This window comes from Podarcis erhardii (genome assembly GCF_964252035.2).
Source record: "Podarcis erhardii genome assembly, chromosome: 13".
Lineage (NCBI taxonomy): Eukaryota > Metazoa > Chordata > Lepidosauria > Squamata > Lacertidae > Podarcis > Podarcis erhardii.
The window spans coordinates 27,952,566-27,976,411 of record NC_138502.1 but is presented as its reverse complement, the minus strand read 5'-3'; the positions used below and the strand labels follow the sequence as shown (position 1 = coordinate 27,976,411).

General features: G+C 47.8%; 1 protein-coding gene across 1 annotated transcript in view; it reads right to left on the bottom strand.

The window, feature by feature from the left end:
- Positions 1–22,934, bottom strand: part of RARA (retinoic acid receptor alpha) — a 186,876-nt gene extending 163,942 nt beyond the window's left edge. The window contains exons 1-2 of the mRNA XM_081838030.1: positions 22,761–22,934; positions 22,517–22,589 (exon numbers count right to left, since the gene is read on the bottom strand). The gene's annotated coding sequence lies outside the window, so the exon portion shown is untranslated. The remainder of the gene's footprint in view (positions 1–22,516; positions 22,590–22,760) is intronic.
- Positions 22,935–23,846: the final 912 nt, after the last annotated feature.

Sequence of the window (23,846 nt, the reverse complement as noted above, 5' to 3'; positions counted from 1 at the left end):
AACAGAGGGGCATGGGCCATTTTAATCTAGCCTTTTAAATGTACTTTAATCATCCTCTTAGCAACTCTCCAAATCCTTCTAGGATCGTATCCAGTATTAAGACTGTAGAGTACAATTTCTGAATCTACTCCTTCCTGAAGGCATAGTGTCCCTATTGTTAATTTAACCTCCCTGGTGCGTACTTACTGCACCCAATACTGATCTGCCCCCCTTCAGCTTCTTCTCTCTTGCTTGGTTTCGCGATCCGTTTCTCGCCCCACAAGCAACTGGATCCCAGCAGAATGGGCCACTCTTCCCTCAGCCAATTAAAAGACCCTGCTAACCCACCCCACCCCACCCCACCCCTACAAGCTGGGTTGTCAGTCTTGATGGAGCCCAGCCTTCAAGTTCCTTCCCCAACGAAGCCAGGGGAGAGTGGCAGATTTATCTTTTCCTACAAAGCAAGGGGCCTCCGGGACCCTTTGAAGCCAGCAGAGGGGCCCAGGCAGAGGGCAGCTGGCTGGAAAGCAGAGCCTGCTGGAACACCCCCACCCCACCCCACCCCACACTGACGCCGTCCCCCACCACCGCACGCCCTCCCCATCCAGATTGCAAAGAATTCCTGCCTTCAGAAAGCCCTTGTTTTATATTCAAGTAACTACCACCCCGACCCCCTGCCGAAAACAATAAGAATGAAAAATATTTTTTTGAAGAACAACCACCGTAAGAACGGCTTGTCTTCTTCATGCACCCACAAGAGGGAACAGAGCTGTCTTGGAGCAGAAGAGGACTCTTGGCTCACCATCAGCCTCTGGAAAGGCGAATGCTGATGCCCATCAGCACCATGCCTTTTAACACACTATGCTGTCTTCTGCTGCAAAAGCACTTCCATCCTGGCTCTCACTCCTCCTAAGCCTTCATACCGAAGCTCTCACTTAGCATGTCCCTTGCCTCTTCCACCCTGTAATTGCTCTCCTACTCCCAATTAGTGTGGTCAAGAAGCAAGGTAAGAGGGTTGACCTGCTGTTGCGCATGTTTACGGCAGTTCTGCAAATAAGGCCACGGACTTTACTAGCCCAATATGGACTTTACTAGCAAATAAGTCCATAAACTTTACTGGCCCAGCCCACAAACCTTACCAGCCAGTCTGCCTACCAAGCAATTTGCCTGGAAGAAGAATGGAACCAAATCTCTTCCACTCTAGAAAAGATTCCCTGCCCGGTGCTTTTGCACTAGGCATTTACTCTGGAATATTCACTCTTCATTTACTCACACTTTTTACAACCTGTACCAGTCAATTTAAAAAAGAATGGAATGGTAGCCTGACATCTGCGGATGTAAATAAACTGAGCGCTACTCTCCATTTTTTTGTTTTTGCTTTAAACCTTTTCTCACATGTGCAGTGACATTTTGTGTGATTGAGCCTATAGCCACTTCAGGAAACGGTTAAGTACTTTTTAAGTAGTGTTTTAAATCTCTCTTAATTTGCACTAAAATGCTTTTTCACCTACATTAAAGATATCTTAAGGTGTTTTTGCAATAGAACACTTGAATTAATAGCATTTTAGTGCAAATTTTAAAGCGGATAGCCTGATAAACTAACATGATTGCATTGCTACTTGCTCCCCACAAACAGGTATCTCATACTTGGTAGTTTGGATGGAACATAGTGGCAAGTTTTCACACAAATATACCATGTTCCCCCTAGGTATGGAAGCGCATTTGCAATTCCACATGTAAGTACAGAGGAACGACTTGGTAGCACTAAAAGTAACCAGTCCTGAGTATCATCCCTATATGAACACCTTACTTGGCAATAGGTGATCAGGCAAGCGGCTATTTACAAGGCTTAATTGTGGATTTTTGTGCATCCCAACTCTGTTACTGATCGCAAACAGAGAGTCAAAATGAGTTAGCTATTCCGAACTGATTAACATTTCCATAACAATATGATCTTAGGTATGTGACAGACTTAGCTTCCATTTTGTGACGGATGCCAGTGGAAAGAGTAAAGGAATGCAGAGCACTGTCTTCTCCCTTTGTAGTGAAAATTGGTACAGAGTTCTGTTTCCTTCTAAGAGCCCAGAAGCCTTACTTACCAGGAAAGAGTGCTTTAGTACATCTTAAGAGACTGAAACAAATATACAGAAAAGACCCCATTGCCTCAGAGACTGCACCCTCCATATTTTTGCACTGGGTTCCCAAGATGAGAAACAGCTGGGGGGGAGGGGAAATGGGGCTTATTCCCAGGAAGCAGGGAAAGAGATCCCAAATGAACAAGCAGAGACAGACAGATACACTATATCCCCTTCTGCAATGCAAGCCGCCTCTCTCCAGGCCCATCCATCCATCAACACCATGTGCTCAGCATCTAGGAATGGTCCAAATGTTTGCCAGATGTGTGTGCTGCTGCCCCTTCCCAACCCTGCCAGCAATAATCCCAGGGCAAGCACATCCCTGTGATCTAGGAGATATTGGACAGAGGCAAAGGTGAAGGGTTTAAATTAGGGTGTGTTTTGTTTTTTTAAAGGTCTTTCCTCAGAAAACATCATTTGTAATACAAAGGGTTGCACACAGCAACCAGTTTTCTCCGACTGGACCGAGATAACTCTCACCAAACTATATGTTACTTGCTTGGGGATCACTGTAAGCAGACAGTTAATAGATCCCAATCAGAGTCTGTCTCATTATCTCTCACTCACACACAATTCTTCCACTAGCAGCAGAAAAAAATCCCAAATCCTGGGCAGGGAAAAGAGAGGGTTGTTGGGGCCCAAGCCTCTCTGAAAGCCATTCCCTCCTGCTTGAAGGCCCTTTCTCCTAACCTCAACCATGTAGGCTATGAATACTTAACTGCACTCTCCACATGCTCAGAGGCCCTTCTTTCCCCTTACAATTATTCCTCATACCCTGGGGGTAACCCCCGGACACTCACAAAAGTTCCCCGACTCTGCTCCCTCTCAAATTAAGGGCTGGGATCACATGGCTGACACAATTAGCCCAGAATATAGTAGTGATCCCCCCTTAGAGAGCTGAAATTATCTGATTGGCCGCAGCAGCTCATCCTCTTCTAGCTTCCTGATGGGAACTTGAGACCAACCCAAAGCTAGCAGGGGAGGCTCCTTGGAGGGGGGTACAGGACTGCATCAGCCCCGAACGTTATCTGTCAAGTCTCCTGCAGCCAGCCAGCCAGGGAACACAGCCTGCCGACTTCCGCCAGCAACTGGCAACTCCTGGTTCCATCTGGAGTCCAAACACAATTCATCCAGCTGGAATAGATTTGCAGGGACAAGGAGTGAACACAAAAGTGTGGGGGGGGGGAGGGCGGGCCTCAGTAGTCCTCCCCGCCCACCCGCTGCCCCTTTCGCAGCATGGGGGCCCGTGGCCCAGCTGGGAGCAATATGGGGAGGGATACCGACCTGCTCCTGCTACCGTCCTGCGAAGTCATGAGTGACGGCTCTAAAAGCAGCCACCCATCAGACTTGGCGGCAGCAGGAGAAGTTGGTAGTTTGAAAGCACTCGCATCCTTCTAAACGCTCTCTGTTCCTATCCTATGGGCCTGCCCTGATCCCCCACACCCCAAATCTGGGTACAGTGGTACCTCGGGATACATACACTTCAGATTACATACGCTTCAGGTTACAGACTCCGCTAACCCATAAATAATACCTCGGGTTAAGAACTTTACCTCAGAATGAGAACAGAAATCGCGCGGCGGAAGCGGGAGGCCCCATTAGCTAAAGTGGTACCTCAGGTTAAGAACAGTTTCAGGTTAAGAACGGACCTCCGGAACGAATTAAGTACGTAACCAGAGGTACCACTGTATATCGCAATATCGCAGGAAGGAAAGCACACATTGCTTTAGCACACATACAAGTTCCACCGCAGCCCCAGGAACCGACTCCTCACTGGAGAATGGCAAGGGTTGGGAGCCAGATTCTGCTTTGTTGAAGGGGGTTACTCGGGGTCCCCATCCCCCACCGCCGCTCCTGCAGCAGCAGCACAAGCCCAGCCGTGTGGAAAACGCTTGCTGTCAGAAGAAATCTGGGCCAAGCCGGTGACATCGCCACGTGCAGCTTATGTAAGGGGAGGGCAGGGGAGGACAGGATGGAGAGGAAGAGGCTGGCACAGGCGCGCAGAAACGAGGGGACACTCTTGGAAACTGCGAGGTGGTTTGTTGGGCGACGGGGGGGGGGGGAGAGATGCGAGGATTCCTCCCCCACGAGGCAGATGGGCCAGAGCTCTTCACGCCACCCAAAACAACCCCCGCCACGTTCTGCGTTCACACGGAACACAATGAGGCTGGGCGCAGGTTGGCGTGACGCAGATGCCATCGCGGCGGCTGGAGTTGGGAGCCCGGGTCCAGATAAGGGATTTGTGGAGGCTGTAGGGAGATCAGAGAAAGAGAGACCGACCGAGATGAGCCACAGTTAGAGGGTAGAAAGGAAAGCATTGCTGTGTCTGGCCTAGCAACCCAGAAGGACAGTGGGCCACAGCGAGGGCCGTTCCAAGGGAAATAGGGTACCATAGCTTGCTGTTTATAAACTACTGTGAAACAGAGGCAGCACCATGTTTCTCTGTCCAGGTGGGTAGCCACCATTAGAGGGGGACAGAGGACCATGATCACCGTGGGGGTCTACCAACCAGTTGTAGAGGGGAAGGGAGAGGCACAACTTCAGTGTTGCCTAGCAACAGCTAGAGGGCTCTCCCGACAGATAGCGTTGTCTGAAGCCCCAGAAGTGGGCAAGGAGTCACAGTTCTGCATGATGTAGCCCAGAGGTACTCGGATTTGGGGGCAACTGTGCCACAAATCAAACCCAGAATATGGAATATTGGCAGTCCAGTGTACAATACAGCACATTGGCAGCTTCTCTGTGGTTGCGCTTGATTCTTGCCCACTTAATCGAGGACCAAACAGCCCAGAAGAGGCAGGCTGAAGTTCAGGCTCGTAGGCTCCTCAATCCTTGCCAGAGGCAACAGTGTGCCTTGCAAACATCACAAGACAGGAGCAGAACAGCAGGACTCTTAGCCCTGACTTTGGTCTAGTACAATAGCCAAACGTTCTCGTTTCCCAGCGCTTTCCCACACAAAGTACTCCTTGCTATTTGACATGTGCTGCTCACTGAGGACGCTTTCTAATGATCCTTTGAATCAATCGGTCCTACAATTGAGCTGTTTGAAGTCTCTTAAGATCTTTTCCATAACATATATTCAATTCACTGTGATGATACCATTCCAAACACTCATGGCCTTCCCCCAAAGAATTTTGGGAGTTGCAGTTCGCCAAGGGTGCTGAGCGGGGGGGGGGGGGTTGCAGCTGGAACTCACTGGAACTCAGTTCCTGCACCTCTCAGGTGGGCACCATTGCCATCCTAAGAGAACAAGGGAGGCATTCTCAGGGAACTCTGGAAATTTTAGCTCTGGGAGGGGAGAATAGGGACATCCTAACAACTCTCAACACCCTTAATGAACTACAGGTCCCATAATTCTTTGGGACCGTTTAGAGTGGTCTCATAGCGCTTTTAATATATAGTGTGAATGTGGCCTGTCTGTCTCTACCACCGTGGTTTGGATATTGGTCCAGATATCCATCAATTTCACCACAGGGACACACACATGACACCCCAATTGCCCAAGCACCGCTCCCCCACTTAGGCTTGTGCCTCATAGACCAAACCAGCCAGCCCCCATTTCTCTCTTGATCCATACACAAATTTGTGGGGCAAGGCAGGGTGTCTTTTCTCCATAGCCTCCTCCCCCTCCCATCTGCAACCCCAGCCCCCAACATATTCCCCCTCCAGGGAACAGTTGTTTATGAGCTTCTGGTGAGGGAATTGATTAACGGTTCCCGTGGGAAGGGGGGAGTGGGGTGGGAGGGCTTTGCCGGCGGCGGGAGTGAATCAATTTGCGCCATCGATTTTTCACGCACTGCGGCAGAAACGGGAGCCGAGGGGATGGCGGGAAGATGAATTCCCCTGCGGTCAGCCAGCTTGCACCAGGCTTGGCCACAAAGAGAACCCCCTACACAACACACACTCTTCCACCATATACACACTAGGGCTGTGCATGTATCAGATATTCTGGGTCCCTCCCCACCGCCGCTACAATTTGGAGGGCTTTGGTGGGCTATGCTGATGGGAGAGGGTCTGTATGAAATACTAATGGGGAAATTTTAAAGGGGGGTGGGGGGGAAGGACTGGGTAAATTAAAACTAAATGCTAACGTTGCTGGAGCTCTGAGGAGAATGGGGTAGACACAGTAATAACCGCAAGGCAAGGTTGTAGAGTGTTATCATCAACTAGAACGGGATCTAAAGTTCAGAAGAGGAGGCTAGGGCTGGGGGCAGGGTCTAGGTACCTAGGCCCACCTAGGCCCATTTCATTAATTAATTTTAAATTTACAGCCTGCTATCTCCCAAGAGCATGGGTTTTGGAGCGAGCGAGCCTGGCTGAAAAGAGACTTGGAGGAATTTCCTAGGCCCCTTCAGGCCCTGTCTAGACATAGGAAGGTGGCAGGAGTATTGGAGGGGTCTGAACTTGAATGTTGTTGTTGTTGTTGTTGTTGTTGTTGTTGTTGTTGTTGTTGCAATCAGTGTTGGGAATTATTGGGGGGTGAAGAAATTCCTAATTTGCAACAAATACATGGATCGATCAGCCTTGGACAACATGGAAGAAGATTAGTTGGGTGAACCAAACAGAGAATTGAGGACAGAGGCAGATGGAGCGAGGGAAAGTGGACATGAGGCAGTGTGCTGTAATAATAACGGGTAAGTCAGATGGAACTGAGAATCTGCATTAAAGACAAACAAACCTCCAAACCCCACCCTCCTCTGCTATGGATCCTCAGGATCGCCTTGCACACAGACCGCTACTTCCGAGCCACTTTCCCACTTTTCTTTAAAATAGAAAATAACAATCCACCTCAAGGGGCACAACAGCTGCAAGGAAAAGCAAGACAGGAGAACAAGATTGAAGAGCACTCCACAATAACAAACAAAGACATGCTTTCCGAATACAGCAAGCTCTGGGGGTACAGCAATTGCGCAGAACAGGCCGAGGGGCTGGCTGAAAGCAAAGTACTGTAGTGAAGACAGCATGGTAGGAAGGCATAGGGACTGGGGTGGGGTGGGAGCCAAGTGCAGCTCTCTAGGCTTCTTTACCTGGGCCACATTCCTCACCAGCCCTGCTTTGCAAACCCCTTGAGAGTTTTGTTTCTTTTGATTCTGATAATACTTCTCACTTGCAGGGATGGAGGATAGAGAGGGGTGTGTGAATGAATTAACATTGGTTGCGCCACCTGTTTTTGCTTCTGGCACTGGGCATGTGGCCCCTGAAAAGTTACCTTGGAATCAATGCGGCTCTGGTATTCTCCACACCTGCAATACAGTCTGGAAATGCGAACAAAGTGAAAGAAAGCCGCACAGGGTCAGAAGCTTGGCTGCAGTAGTAGTAACTCAGAGGATGGCACTAATTCATGGCTCCATTTTGTACTGTATGTTTGTATTCATGGCTCCATAAGCTGCCCTGGTTATTATTTATTTATTTAAAATATTTACACCTCACCTTTCCACTAGTTCTCCCCAAAAGGCAGTTCAAAATAAACAACAGCTAACCCAAATACATATTTGAAAGAAAAAAAAAGAACAATTGAAGTCGAACGCAAGTCTAGCAGCAGAGTAAAAAAAAAAAAAGCAGTATGTCAAATTTTACATTTATTTATTTATTATCCGATTCATACCCCTACCTTTCCTCCAATTAGCCCAAGGTGGCATATATGGTTCTTCCCTTCCTCATCTTATCCACACAACAACCCTGTGAGGTAGGGTTGGGCTGAGAAAAAGTGCCTGGCCCAAGGTCACCCAGTGAGCTTCATGGCTAAGGGAGGATTTGAACCCTGGTCTTCCAGGTCGTAGTCCAGCATTCTTAACCACTACATACCAGAATGGCTTTAGAATGTTGTGTTATTTTATTGTTGTTAGCCGCCCTGAGCCCGGCTTCGGCTGGGGAGGGCGCGGGATATAAATAAAAAATTATTATTTATTATTATTATTATCAAAGGCTTGAGGGAATAAAACAGATTTGATCTGGCACCTGAAAGAGAAAAGAATAAGCCGCAAGCAAATGTCTCTTGAGAAGGTGTTCCACAATCTACATCAGGGCCTCTAATGACCAGCAGGCAGACAGATCCAAGATAGAAGATGGTCCTTCAGATACCCTTGTCCTACTCCGTTTTGGATTACGATTTTCCAGTTTGCACCCGTAACCATGCTGGTTGCTCAGTTAGGGTAATTACGTAGTGGCAAAATATATTCAGTCTATCTAACCACCCCAAGTTTGACCACCAGATGCTGAACCAGCTGATGTTTCTGAATCCATGTACAAAACCTTGTGGTAATGTGACCTGGCCCTTTCCAATGTGTGCAATTGTAGCAAGAGTCCCCCTCTACTCCCAAGTTGTGTTGTTTTTAGGATGGCTTGATGTGAGTTGGAACTATCAGGTTATGACAACACCAGAAAACCTGTCCTTTTGGGTCAACATTGCATTTGGAAACAAGTGGAACGAGAAAAACCGTTGGTTCGCGTAATCCAGTGGCGTCTACTTTTTGCAGTGGTCTCAGCGAAAGGGGATTTTGAGAAATCCCTGCTACCCGAGATCCTTGTTTGACGAGAGATGCCAGGGGCTAAAACCTGGATTCTTGTGCATTGAAACTATGAGCTCTGCCACTAAGTTTCCCCACCCACCCCTTAAACCAGGAAGTGAGATGGGAAAATGTTCTTTAATCTCCCCCCTCCACCAGAGAATGCTACAGTTTGCTTCCCTTTCTCCCAGCACTGTTAAACTGCTTTGATTCTGAAGCAATCGTTTCCCTGTCTTGGCATTGCATTTTCGGGTTTGACTCCCTTTGCCAGCCCTGGGTACCCCTGCCTACTCAGTGTAAAGCTGTTATTCCAAAGAAAAAGGCTGCTATCTATGGAATCTATAGATTTATCTACCTACCCGTAAGGTAGAGTGGTGGCTGTTGCCCAATTGTACGGAAGCAGGTAGAGAGGCCAGCAGTAGGCCGGAGCCACAGCCAACTCATTCCAGTTCTTTTCCCCATCCCATTCCTTCCTGCTCAGTTTCACAGGGGGCAACCCTGATGCTTAAAAGCTGCCAAGCAGTGCCACCATCTGGACTAGATGTGAGCAAGAACGTCTGGAAGGAAGAGGGCATCTGGGGCGGACCGAGGGTGGTGAGGAAGGGCCCCCTTCGCCCTAACTAGTGGCCACTGTCAACACACCTCAGGAACATTGTCTCACTAAGGATGTCTTGGAGGAAAGGAAGTGTGTGTTCGGTGCCCCCCACTCCAGTCCACTGTCTCTCTCTCTCCCCCCCCCACCTCTATTTTCACCCCACAAGAGGCACTGCGCTGCCCGGGGACTCCCCAGGGCAGAGCCAGTCTCCATAGCAACGAGATGGAGGATTGGAGGATGTGCCAAGCAGCTGGCACACACGCCATGTTCCCTGAAGAGGCCAGAATCCTGATCTGAACCTGGCGCGCATTTCCCTCCCTCCGTGGCAGCCTCTTATGCTGCCGAGCACGTACCACACACACACACTAGGGACCGTAGACTATAAATAGCCACTGGGGGGGTGTTATCTGCTTAGTCGTGGAGGGTGTGGAGGGAACGCGTTCAGCTCATCTGGGGAGGGAAGAAGCAGCCAGGACTCCTCCTGGGTTCTCCCGGCAGCTCTGGGAGAGAAGCGGAATAATGGGTTACAGCGAGGCATGCAGGAGCTGGGATTTGGGAGTGCTCTGGAGTAGGTGGAATCGGTAAGAGCAAAGGACCCTGGGAGCAAAGTCACCTTTGGGACCTTTGGAAATACCTGTCCAGGGGGACAGAGCGGAGGATTCTGGGGGCATTACTTCTGCTTCCCCCGAGAACATGGAGTTGTAGAAACAGATCTGGAAAACTGGAACTTCATGATCCTGGGGGAATCTAAATGGAGGGGGCTTTTCCCGAATCCCCTGGAAAGCAAATGTGATCTATTGGGCTAGAGCAAGGGCTGGCTTTTTTGGGGGGGGGGTTGGAGCAAGTGACTCAAGGCAAACTATTCTGAAAACCCAGGAAATTTGGGGGACTTCTGATGGGTAGAAGAGAAAGCCTCACATTCCTGGAAAGAGGGGCTATACCGGATTGTCATGTTTGAAAAAAGGGCTCCCCCCCTCCCCCGCCTGGACAGCCATTAGTTAATCCTTGGCTAGGAAATCTCCCCAGTGCCCCCGCTCCAATCAGGCTCCAAGCCACAACCTTTGCTCATTGCCAAGTTGGCGAAAGGTCAGCGAGACATCAGCTGTTTGCCAGTGGGAAGGGGCGGGGTGGCCCTGGTACATGAAGCAAGGGGAGCCAGGCCTGGGTTTCAGTCCACTGTGACCTGAGGAATCCATGGAACCCCAAACAACACTCTCGAGATGCATAGCAATGGTACCCCAGATCAGATACCAGCTCAGGGGGCTTGAGGGAAAAGCTGAGGGGGTGAGGAAGTATGCTCTTTAAGAATTGGACATCGCACTGCATGTTGGTTGGTAGGTGCTGGATGTGTCCAGCACACTCTGCGCTCTCACCCACGTCCACACCCAGGGTGTCTACCCCAAAACAAGAAGAAGCAGGGTGTCTACCCCAAAACAAGAAGAAGTGTGTATGCACACGGAAAAAAAAATGCACACGAAAAAAAATAAAACCAAGAAGAAGTGTGCATGCACACGAAAGCTCATACCAAGAACTGACTTAGTTGGTCTTTAAGGTGCTACTGGAAGGAATTTTTTTTGCTTTGACTATGGCAGACCAACACGGCTACCTATCTGTAACTGGAACTATGGAAGGCACCACATTGAGCCGCATGAAATGGAAGTCCATCAACCTCACCACAGTGTATCTGAAGAAGTGTGCATGCACACGAAAGCTCATACCAAGAACTGACTTAGTTGGTCTTTAAGGTGCTACTAGAAGGAATTTTTTTTGTTTTGACTATGGCAGACCAACACGGCTACCTATCTGTACCCCAAAACAGTTCTCTCTTATACTGAGTAATGGCGACACCCAGTGGCAACTCTGCTTTATCACAACATCAACCCACTTTCTCCCACACCTTCAGATATTGCTGTCTCTCAGTACAGCCCTTTCATTTTTATGTTCTTTTATTACTAGGTTTAATGTGCCGGGCCTAAATCCCGCTATCAAGTTCAATTCCCTAAAATCAGCAAGTCAAGTCTAGCTCCCCCAAATATCCAAGTGGTTGGTGTTCCAATTCAACAGAAGAACACTCTATATATGCTCGGAGACAACTCTTTTGCGTATTTCTAGCTTAATAGAGACAGCCTCAGTTGACAAGGCTCACAATTTTGAAGCCCAACATATGGATAGACTTACTTCCCCAGTCAGTTCACTAGAAAGGCCCGGGAATAATTAAGCCATGATTTGATTATTCTTCTAGCTACACAAGCAAACAGAGGTAGTAGACAACTATATTCCTCTGGGTCTTGGAGGGGAAATAAATAACCTGTGTATTTATGCACAACAAAAGAAGACACCTCGGAAATCATCTCTAGCAGTCAGTAGGATGAACCAATGCAAAATGTTTTGTGAAATTTCCCAAATAACACCACTGAAATGAATGAAGCACGTGTGCATGTGTGTATGCAGGGGGAACCAGGAGTTGACTTTGGTGTGAAAAGACTGAGCACTCTACTCCGTCCCGATATTCAGAACAAGTCCATGGGCTCAGAATGTGTTGTTTCTAAATGGATTTATTCTCCAACAAGCACTAGTTGGTGGATCTTGGTGCTCTAGTAAAAAAATAGTAGATCCTACAAGCCTGAAGTTTTCCCACCTCTGGGTGACGGCAAATTAAATGATATAAATGATACTGATGAGCAAGAGAAAGCCTGTTACTTGCAAAGCCTCAGAAGCAAATTGCTGTATTTCTTTGCAACTACAGTTCCCAGGATGCTTTGAGGGAAGCCATGAACTTTAAATGTATGGCATGGAGGTGACCTGAATGCAGGAGAGGAGAGGGGCTTTCCACGGCAGCCTCTTTGTTCCTCAACTCTCTGCTTATTGCCCGACCCTCCTTCCTACACCAGCTGCCCAGCACCCATTCCACCTGAGAGGGGATGCTTCTCTTGCAAACCACTGGAACTCCCCGCTGCAGGAAGCAGTGGTGCCTGGGCTCAGAAACAGCGCAGGGCCTCGCCTTGCAAGTATCCAAACCCAATTTCCTCTCCTTCGAACTTCCAGCACCTAAAGGTAGACTCTATAGCATTCTATAACCAAGTAGTCAGGGAAAGCCTCCCCCCTTTAAGATCGGTCTGCACACAAAACATACATTTCCTTTCGTACCATGCCTCCCACCCCGCCCGTTCCCCACTCTCTCTGTCAATTTCTGGCCTTAAAAGCCAACATAGTATTTTCTCAGCTGTCAGATCTGATTAGCTCACACAGACATTCAATTGGTCGGCTGAAACCACAGGGACACAGAAGCGGGCAGCTGAGCAGGATGGGGGGGTGGGGGAGAGGACAGGATAACTGGCATCTCATCCCTCCCCTCCCCACTTCGCATTCTTTCTTTCTATCACAAGAAGACGCAAAGCTTTGACCTTCCAAGGAAGGGAGTTTGGCACCCAAGAGGACACCCTCTACGCAGCCTCCACTTAGCACTAGTGGCGAGAGGAGGATTGCCCCACATCAAGGGAGGAGGGGGTGGGGGTGGAAAAAGCCAAGACTTTGCAAGCCCTTTCCCCTCCAAGACACTCTCAGGCACAGAAAAGAGGGGAAAGTGGGTCATGGAAGGGGGAAAGGAGAGCTGCAAAAATAAAAAAGGGCCACCACCCAGCTCCCATTAGCTCAGCCCCACTTCCCTCCCTGCTTTGGACCACTCTTTGAGATCTGATCATCAGCCGTGGCTTCTGCTGTTTGGGGATGTTGGGGCAGAAGGCAGGGAGACAGGCAGGCCAGAGAGCCAGAGCCAATAACAACACAGAGCCTGAGCTAATGAGAACAAGACACAAACAGTTCTACTTTTCGTCCCCATCCTCATCTTCCTGCCTGTTGAGTTCCACAGCAACGAAACCGAGACTAAGGAGCAGGGAAGCTGGCAGCCAGGACCACCTTTTGGACTCGCTGGAAGTATGAAGATAGGTGGGCTGGAGGAATCAAGCATGAGGTGGGTGGGGCAGGACCCCCTTTGCCTCAATGGATCAGCCCCCACTGCAGCCGTACACACCCCTCTGTTGCTACAGCATCGCCTAGCAAGTTTCATGCCCGAATAAGCCACGGAAGAGCAAGGACTGCAGCTGGGATTTTTCTCGCTGCCTCAGACAGAATCATAGCTGTCAACCTTCCCCTTTTTTTGCAGAAAATTCCCTTATTCCAGCGCCATTTCCTGCTGCTTCCTGCTGCTATCCCGGATTGTTAGATATCCTGTAGACTGTCCCCGGGACAGGTGAGGCTGCTGATCCCTTATTTTCAAATCTGAAAGTTGACAGCTATGGACAGAACGCCTTTTCAACAGAGCCTGGTCAGGCACGCTCAAGCTGAGGGTTACAGCCAGAACCAAGATTCAGTTCTGAAACATGTGAAATCGTGAGCACACATCTTCAGAGTGTGGCCCCAACAGGAACCCCAGCTTATTCCACTCAGGGCACATCATGCTGAGGCCACTGAAGCACAGCTGGAGGTTACTGGAGAAGGGTTTCAAGACAGAAGACTCTCTTTCACAATCAACTTTGTCTTACTTTCTGGCGGAAACTATTGCTAATGCTTTATTGACTTGCTTTTCTCAGCGACGGGCAGCGCAACAGAAAAAGATTCATTTGGTTTTGAAAACCAGCAGCAGCAGAAAGCTCCATTAAGAGTTTCAACTATAGAGTTCAGATGTTCTGGACTACAACTCCCATCCCTCTCAGGCTGCTGTGATCCATAGTCCAAAAGAAAGCCTGGAGGGGACCAAGGTGGACAATGCTTTCTGGGGAATATGCTTGTGAAACCGCACAGCCCACACTCCATGCAACGCAACCAAATAGTAATACACACACATACCGATTGTGAGCTGGCATGCAGCCATCCTTCAGTCTTCCTGATGCCGAAGGGAGGAACATCCCTGGGGCTCCTGCAGAGTCCAGAGCCCTCAGAGGTGTCTTCCTCTTCAGAGCTGGGAAGACTGAAAGATGGACGCCTACTCTGCCAACTCAGAAACTAGCACCTTGTGTTTAACAGCGGTGGACCCCAGTGATGCTTGGGAGCAGCAATGTGGGAGAGACCATCTCTGCTGGTGAACCAGGTGCAGGGGGGATGAGGGTGGCCCACAAGCCTTCAGTATGCCGGCTCTGTCCTATGGAAACAGGAATACAGTGGTAGCTCAGGTTAAGAACTTAATTCGTTCTGGAGGTCTGTTCTAAGCTGAAACTGTTCTTAACCTGAGGTACCACTTTAGCTAATCGGGCCTCCTGCTGCTGCTGCACGATTTCTGTTCTCATCCTGAAGCAAAGTTCTTAACCTGAGGTGCTATTTCTGGGTTAGTGGAGTCTGTAACCTGAGGTACCACTGTATACAGAAGAGCTAAGAGTCTGGGGAACTTGCTGACATGGCGCCTGGTACCTGTGTACTTCGTATTGGCAGCGCTGAGGGTTTTCACTTTTGGTCAGCTTTCAGCACTGGTGGGTGGCACAGAGGCAGAAATGGGCAGATTGCCCTTGTACAACAGTAGCTAGTTGCTGCACACAGTCACATACTCCCCAAGATACATTTTGGGTGTTCCAGCACATGTTCCAGCTAGGCAAAAGCACTCAGGAAAGGTGGGAAAGAGGGCTAGCAAGAGGGGAGTTCTGGGGAGAGTCCCATGGGGCCCCCAGACATATGACAGGACATGTCAGGGGAAGCGGTGGGTAGATTTTAATTCACTTAGGGCAGAATAAACACACACACACTGAGGGTAACCCTGGCTGCATTCTGCGCCCAATGGCAGCACAAGGCCAACGTACAACTGGCCAACTGCCTCAGGCCCCATAAGCTAAAGTGGTGCTTCAGGTTAAGAACAGTTTCAGGTTAAGAACGGACCTCTGGAACGAATTAAGTACTGAACCCGAGGTACCACTGTGACATAAAACATGCACAAAAAGCCCGGCGAGTCAGGCCAAAGGCCTCTCTAGTCCAGCGTTCTGTTCTCACAGTGGCCTACTAGATGCCTATGGGAGGCTCTCACGCAGAACCTAACTGCAACTACGCTTTCCTAGCAATTGGCATTCAGAGATATGCTGCCTCTGAAAGTGGAGATAGGACCAAGCCATCATCGCTAGTAGCCAATGAGAGCCTTGTCTTCCAGGAACTCGTTCCAATCCCCTTTTAAACCCATCCAATTTACATCGTCCCGTAGGAGCGAATGCCATGGTTTTAAGTTTGCACAGTGGGGAAAAAGAAGTACTTTCTCTTTGTCTTTTCTGAGTCTTCCAACAGGTGGTTACGGATGCATAAAAGTTGAATTCTTTGAATTCTTCATCAGCCAATTAGTTCAACACTCATGCGATGTTCCAGAGTATTTTTCATTCTCATGTATATTATATCTATTTGAAAAAAGATTGGTTAATGAAGAAATTACATATATTGAGTGTTGAACTAATTGGCCGATGAAGAATTCAACGAAACAGTAGTTGTTATCCGGAAACACTGTGCAACAGAGCTCAGAGTTGGACATCAGAACTGGACATTTGCTGATTATACAAAGCTTCACAGCTTGTTCTCTGCTGGGTAAAGTCTGGCACCGTGATTCATTTAAGGACTTTCAGAGACTTCAGTTTGTTAAGTTTTGATGTTTTGAATTATTCCATAAAGTTTTTCATATTGTAATTGTTTCTGGCCATCGTGTTGCTTTTGATATTGCTGACTCATATTGTGCAACACAGGGGTTTGTTTAAATTACAGCTCAAGGCAGCCCCATTCAGAATCTCCCAACGGTCAGGGATGATGGGAGTTGTAGTCCACAACATGTGGACGGCCACAGGTCCGCTGCCTCTATGATAACATCTGCTCTTCTAGGCTCCCCATTCTCAGCCATCCCTATCGCTTATGTTTTCTCTATATTCCACTGACAAAAGCAGCCGGGCCTCTTTGCTTTCCCCCATCTTCATGACCCAGATTTGCCGCTAGCAGCTTGTGGCTTCGCAGGATGATGATGACAACATGGAGGAGGAGGAGGAGTAAGAGAGGAAGCTTCTGCCGCTGTCAGCAGAGGGATAAATAAATGCACAGGAGCACCCTCCCAGCCCACTGGGGCAGGACACAGACACCATTTCACTGCCAAGGGAGAATTCTACGTAGCACGAAAAGCTTGCAAACACACACAGACTTAATTTTTGCCCATTAATAGCCATTTACACGAGCCACTGGACCTTGTGTTGTTGTTGTCGTCATCATCATTATTTACCTGCCTTTCACTCTAAAGTCCAAAGGAAAGTTACAACAATTTAAACACAATATTCAAAACAGTGTAAAGCAACTTTACAATCACATAAATAAGGTGGGCTCCAAAAATACACACTTCGAGGGTCAAAAAGCCAGGGTAAAAGAAGTGCATCTTCAGCACATGCCAAAAGCTGCACAGTGAAGGTGCCAGACACACTTATGCGGAGAGGAAGTCCCACAATTTAAGAGGCTGCCACAGAGAATGCCATAGATTTCACAGGCCGCTTGGCAACACCTATCCACAAAACAACAGTTTGGAGCTGGCTGTAGCTAGTCCACTTTGCAAAGGTGGAGGGACTGGGGGGACGCACAGTTAAGGCCCTCCATGCGCACATGCGGCTCTTAGAATTCCTGCTCCATGATTGCAGTCATGCAATTGTTGTCTATCACATGACGGTATATGTTTTGACTCCACAGAGTGGGAAGTGACAGAGACAGAATATTTGTGTTACTGTGTTCCGTGAAGTGGGACTATTGTCCTTTGTTCTTTTTCTCTTTGCTGTCTGATGAGAGAGAGAGAGGGAGCCATGTTGCAGTGCTCTGTGTGTGTTTATATGTAAATAAAGTAGATTAGCCAAAATGCTGAGTTGCTGAGGTATGTCACACAAGCTGTGAAGACTGCGGATCCCTAAGTGTGCCGATGTCTGTTGGCATCGGTCGCTGTGATGTTCGGGCTGAAGAAAGCTTTTGAAGCTCCCGAATGATCAACCAGGAGGGAGAGAACATGCCAGTTGGGCATGTGTCTCTACCAGGGTCCTACTCAAGTGTAGGATGAGCTCCTGACAGCGGCAACCACCACAATACAGATATGCTGGGAAGTGGACTTGCTGTTTGTGTAAGCTGATGAAGAGTGATTTGGCAGAGTGAAGAAACAGGGTCAAAAGAGGCCACCACTCGCAGTTCTGGCTTTCTGTAGAGTCCCTTCACAAACACACAGACAACTGTGATTAGTCAAGCATCAAATACTTAAAAAAACCCCACGACCTATATCCTTCCTCCTTTCCAGGGAACTCAAGACGGCTGGCAAGTCATAGCACCAAAAACAATATTTCAAATGTGAAGCAATTTACAAGTGACACCCAGTTATATTAAAAATCAAAATCATCCACACTAATAATTCAAACACAACCAAGCACACACACACACACAAAATAAAAATTGAAAGGTCTTTTCCAGCAAACATGTCTTTACCAGCCACCTAAAACCACATAGTGACGAAGCCCGACACACCTTGCTTGGCAAGGCAAAGCTATGAGAAATCCAGTGATTTTTCATGTAGAAGTGAATCAGTGCACTTCCAGGTTGCTACTACTTTGGGGGTCGGATTCCAGCAAATTCAGTTTGAGCAATTAAAGCTGATTTGGCATCCTTGCACAACAAGCCCACTCTCACTCCCCCGCAAAGAAATCCCCAACCCTCCTTTTTCTGCAATATGTCAAGTGATGGGAAAACTGCACTGGAAAGTGTGAGATAACAATTGCTTAACCACCCCGGAGGTTCAATAAATAGCCAATGCTGTCTAGCCTTCCCACAAACTTTATGCAAATGAACCGGGTTGACTGCTCGATAAACAGATTGCCTAGAAGTGACCTATGTTTAAAGAGTGGAAGTTGGAGGAGCTGCGATTCGTAGGTTCTCCCCACCTCTCTAAGCAGCCATTACCATCTCCCCCATCCCCACAACCAAGACACCAAATACGATAGAAGCAGGGGGTAAGAAGAAGATGGAGGCTTTCGATCATAATAATTTAGGGAAAAGACACATACCAGATGCTCTGATCAGAACCACAAGCTCATGTCACTATTCCAGGTTTATCTACACGTCAGAGTCAGAGCATCATAACATAGACTTCAGCAGACATTGCAAAAGATTATGGAAAGAGAAGATAGGTGAAGCCAAGAGCCAACCCTCAACATCCCCGTTCAACCAACACCCCCCACCCCAAACAGCTGAAGTTTTTCAGTAATGTATTCTCAGCTACTGACTTTCTTCCTTCCCCCCAAAAAACTATCTGCCCTTAACATCTAGGCTTCAGAGCCATGATGTTCCTGAACATGGAATCTCCATTTAGCTGCTATAGCAAATAGCCACTGATACAATTTTGAATTATCCTTTAGAAAGGGTATCTTAAGCAGGGGCTTTCACCATCTCTCATGGTAGTTGCTGATAAGAATATAAGTTACAGAAAGAAAAACTTCACTTTAGCAATCCTGGGGGAGAAACACCAGCTTCATTGGGTGACCTTGAATTCTTGAATTATGAGGGAGAGAAAATTGATCCATTTACTATAATTTGCATATGCTTACCCAGTAACACTGCTTTCTGTATAGCTCACAAACCTAGAAATATAAAATACTATGGAAATACATAGTAAAATAACCATATCATAAAATTGCTCGCAGAATTTAAAATAAATAAATAAATTCAGACGAGAGAATAAAACCAGAAGGTCCAAGAAAATTCAACACAGCACATAAACAGTGGTTCAAAACAGTAAAATCATAGTTGATTGTGTTTGATTAAGTAAGACCTAGGGGAATAAAGGGGGGGGGGAGTCTGGCACCAGAATGATCATAAGGAAGGCACCAGGTATGCCTCTGTGGGGAGGAGCCAACATTCTGTGTTTTGATATTTTATATAACAGCAAACTACAAAATATTACAATCATGGACTTTGGTTTATAGTAGCTGTTATAAACCGCAAATGTCAGATGACATTTCCTAGAGAACGCAAGATCTGAATTGAAGAAGGATTCACATTACTACATTTTTGTGGTATTTTCAAAGCCAGGGAAGAGGTGTCACCACGGAAAAGGCCCTTTCTCCCTTGCAGCCACCCATCTCACTTTACTTGCTGAAGGCACCCAGCGCAAGGCCTCTCCCTCTTTCTTTCTTTCTTTCTTTCTTTCTTTCTTTCTTTCTCTCTTTCTTTCTTTCTTTCATTCTTCTCTCTCCCTCATATTCCACTTTGTTCTCCCTTTATATTATTTGCTGTTGCCTCTCCCTAACCCCAGAACTCCAAAAGTCCCAAATTATTTAGCCATTCCTATAGCAGCCTGGTTCCTTCTAGATGTATTAGAATACAATTTCCATCAACCCCAACCAGCACTACCAGAGAGTAACCCCTATGGTGTTCTTTTATTTTGCTGAAAGCCGCCCAGTGTGTCTGGGGCAACCCAGATGGGTGGAATTAACAATAACAACAATAACAATAATTCTCTATAAGCTTTATTGACTCCTGGGGATTGTTTTGATTTTTCTTTCCTGCTAGGAAGACGGAAGACCCTAGTACAAATTTGTGAGTTTGTCTCGGAAACATCACAAATAAGAGGGCGTAAGTTTTGGGGAGGTTGTATGTGGGGGGCAGAGTATGAAGCCAGGATGTGTGGGTGGAAATTGGAGTACACTGAGCACAAACCAGGCCATTGTATAAGTCAGCACTTCTTGCAGACGTTGTGCGTCTCGCCTCCCCATCTCACGAGGCTGAGTCATCTACACAAATCACTTTTATTGTGCAATGTGCTTAAGCACCTCTATCTTGAGTTGCCTTGCAAAATCCCTACAAAGACTGGGGCATAACTAATCGGGCATTTCGCAGATGAGGTAACTGGAGCCAAGCCATTTTGCTGCCTGAGGCAAAGGTAAAGGTGGCAGCAGCACTCCCCCCCCTACATATCTATATACAGTTGCCAACTCAACTAGCAGCTGACTCTTCTAACACTGGAGCACCCCTAAGGGATGCAGGCTAGCTTAGCAGGGTGCGGCACAGCAGCGCTTTCCTACAATCCCTCAATGCTGCTCTCTGCCCCCACCACGTCTGCCACCTGAGCCAGCTATCTCATTCTGTCTAATGGCAGGGCTGGCCCTGACTGAGGCCAGCAAAGGGGACCTGCCCAATGGCATCAGCAATCTATGATGAGAAACGGATTTGAACCCACACATCCGTTCAACACAGCCAAGAAAAATACACAGGCACCCATCTGTACTACACATTTAAAGCAGTGTGATACAATTTTAAGCAGCCATGGATCTTCTCCTGCCCCCCCACCCCACCCCCCAAAAAAGAATATTGGAAACTGTAGTTTGTTAAGCTATCTGAAAGATGAAAGGAGACTGTTATTCCCCTGACAGAACAACAGTTTCCAAAGTGGTTTTAATAGCCAATCCCTCTTCCCAGGGAACTCTGGGAATTGTAGCTCCGTGAGGGGAATACGGGTCTCGTAACCACTCTCAGCTCCCTTAAGGTTCTCTGGGAGAAGATCCACAACTGTTTAAAGTGGTATGATACTGTTTTAAAACATATAGGGCAAATGGGGCCCGAGGGAGGCCTAAGCTGCTAAGGAGTTGATCATGGGAGCTTGATCAACAGCTGCTAACTTGCCGTGTGGGACACTGACCTCAAGCTCCCCATTTGAAATGGGGCAACTAATCTGTCACCCTACAGACATGGTTGAACTGCAACTCCCATCAACCCTGGCCATGCTAGCTAGGGTTCATGGGAGCTGTAGTTCAGAACACCTAGAGGACTACATGCTAGCCACTCGTATGATTATTTTTTTTTAATGTACATTTTTTCCAGTGTTAGAAACTTGAGATATGAAAGCTTGGAGCTAAATGGCACCTTAAACCTGGGTTATGGGAGCAACAATGGAATGTCTAGGAGCGCTTTTTTATAGCAAGAATACAAAGCTGAAAATGAATGAACCAAAACAACAACAAACCTACGGTTACGTGAAACATACTCAATAAATACACAAGATGTAACCGGTTGTACTTTTGAATAAATAAGGTATACTATTCATTGTATCAAATTGTAGATTTCAACAGAAACCTCATAAAGTTCAACGAAAAAAGCAGAAGACCCAGTGGATCAGTTCATTTTCTAGTCAGTTCATGCATAAGGTCCATACATGTAAAAGTGTCTATTCCACCTGTCTGTTAATAAGGTCCACTATCCTGTAATATTACAGGATAGTGGATCCTACTGCATAGTAGTGGTTGCAATATTACATATGAGCCTGTTCTACTGATGAAGCCTAGGATGGCAAAAAAAGGCTAATCCTTGTCTTAGACTCTGCGATGAAGCCTAGGATGGCAAAAAAAAGGAAATCCTTGTCTTAGACTCTGCGAAAGGATTCTGTGGAACTGTAATAACCCTTCATGTGGATTATTGGACTCTTTTAACAGACAGGTGGAATAGATACTTTTACATGTATGGACCTCATGCATGAACTGACTAGAGAATGAACTGATCCACTGGGTCTTCTGCTTTTTTCGTTGAACTTTATGAGACTTCCGTTGAAATCTACAATTTGATACAATGAATAGTATACCTTATTTATTCAAAAGTACAGCCAGTTACATTATTGAAAATGAATGAACTGCAGCTAAAATATGTTCATTTTTCACACGGTCTAGTCCTTCCCCTGCCCACCCCCCTAATATTCTTAAGAGGGTCTCTTCTCCAGTCTTCAGAGAGTAGCTGGAAGTGGGGAGGCAGAAAAAGGTCCTCCTTTCCTTCCATTCTACAGTTTTAATCTGAAATTTTAGGCGCAGTACTGCGCCCAAAGCTCAGAAACTGCTTGCGCTAATGAAATTCCACGTCGCAAAACAATGGGAGTTTCGAACACTGATCTTGCTATACCTCTCAAGTGTGCGCATGATGTTTCTACCCCCAGTCTGTTAAGAGACCATGAGCTACCTCAAGACACCATGAATGGACGAGCGGCATTTGAACCCAGTTCTAAGGTCAACTCTCCACCATAACGCCACCAGCCTGGACACTTGTTTTTCTCAGCACCAACTGTAGGACAAACTATAGGTGCTAAGCAAAGTTCTCAACACCAAACACACCTGTGTTCCCAAGAGGGGAATCCCCAAAAACATTATCCCAACTAAACAGAGGATGATCTGGATTCCCTGCTGAAAGGGGATTCCATGGCTGAATTTAAAGGGGAGCACTTTGCGCGCTGAGGGAGGAGGAGGAGGAGGAAGAGAGGGAATTGATGCGAAAGTGGAACAGTCACAGATTCAGCTACTCACCTCCCGCGCACAACTTTTAAGTGGGAAGAGATCTCTGCATGACCAGCATCTGCGGACTGGGGAGCTGTGGAAGCTAATATCAGACAAGAGGAAAAAAGGGGGAGAAGCAAGGTTTAAAACATATTTTTTTAAAATGGCAAAGCATTTTCTTTGTACCTTTAATGCAGCGAGGGATATATTTTTTTAGCGGGGAGGGTTGGCATGTGAGGGGAGCGAGGGACAGAGAGCTGAGCTTTCTTTTTACCTTGTCCAGGTCCAGGGGGGCTGCCGAGGGAGGGAGCCGGGTCTCCTCAGGTCCTGGGGGAAGCCCTCCTTTGGGGGCGGGCAGGATTCCCCCTCTGTCTCGCTCAGCGCATGGACTGTCTGCACACGCTGCAAGGCGAAGTCCGCTCCCACTGGGTCCTAACACCCTCCTTCCCCCTCGCCCAGGCCCCTCGGCGCTCCCCACAGCTGCGGCGACGACCAGGCGGCCAAACGACGCCGCGCCGGGTTTGTTTGGAAACTTCCAATTCGGCGCCAAAGGTCGCTCGGGAAGAGACGCGGCGGGGCAGGGCGAGGGCGAGTCCAAAGTTCGCTGCCACAAGCCGGAGTCGGAAATCGATAGGAGGAGGTGCTGCTGCTGCTGCTGCTGCTGCAACCGATTTTGCAGGCTGGCAAGCGGAGCAAGCAGCGTTTCCTCTGGGCGGGATCCACTTCGGAAGGGCCGCCGCCGCTGCTCCGCGCATTATTCGCCCCTCGGAGCGAATCCGAAGGCTTACTTGCTTATTCACTTGCGTGTGGACGCCGCCTTTCCTCCAGGGGGCTCGAGGCGGCGGACATAGTTCTTCTGCTCGCCATTTTACCCGCACAACCACCCCCGTGAAATAAGTTAGGCTGAGAGTTGAGTGGCTGCCCCCAAGGTCGCCCAGGGAGCTTCATTGGCTGAGTGGGGATTTGAACCCAGGTCTCACAGGTGGAGTAACTGAGGAGGGGGCGGAGCTCACACAAATTCGAAGCAAATTACCATTTCAGCATTTATTGGTTGTCTCCAATGGTTTAAAAACGTTTTTAAAATGACGTTCATATTGGCATGATGGTTTATAATTAAAAAAAAACCCAACAACAACAATAATATATTTGTACCCTGCCCATCTGACTGGGTCGTCCTAGCCACTCTGGGCAGCTTCCAGCATATATAAAAACAGAATTAAACATTAAAAGCTGCTCTAAACAGGGCTGCCTTCAGGTGTCTTCTAAAGGTTGTATAGTTCTCTTTGACATCTGGTGGGAGGGTGCTCTATAGGGTGGGCGCCACCACCGAGAAGGCCCTCTGCCTGGTTTCCAGTAGTAG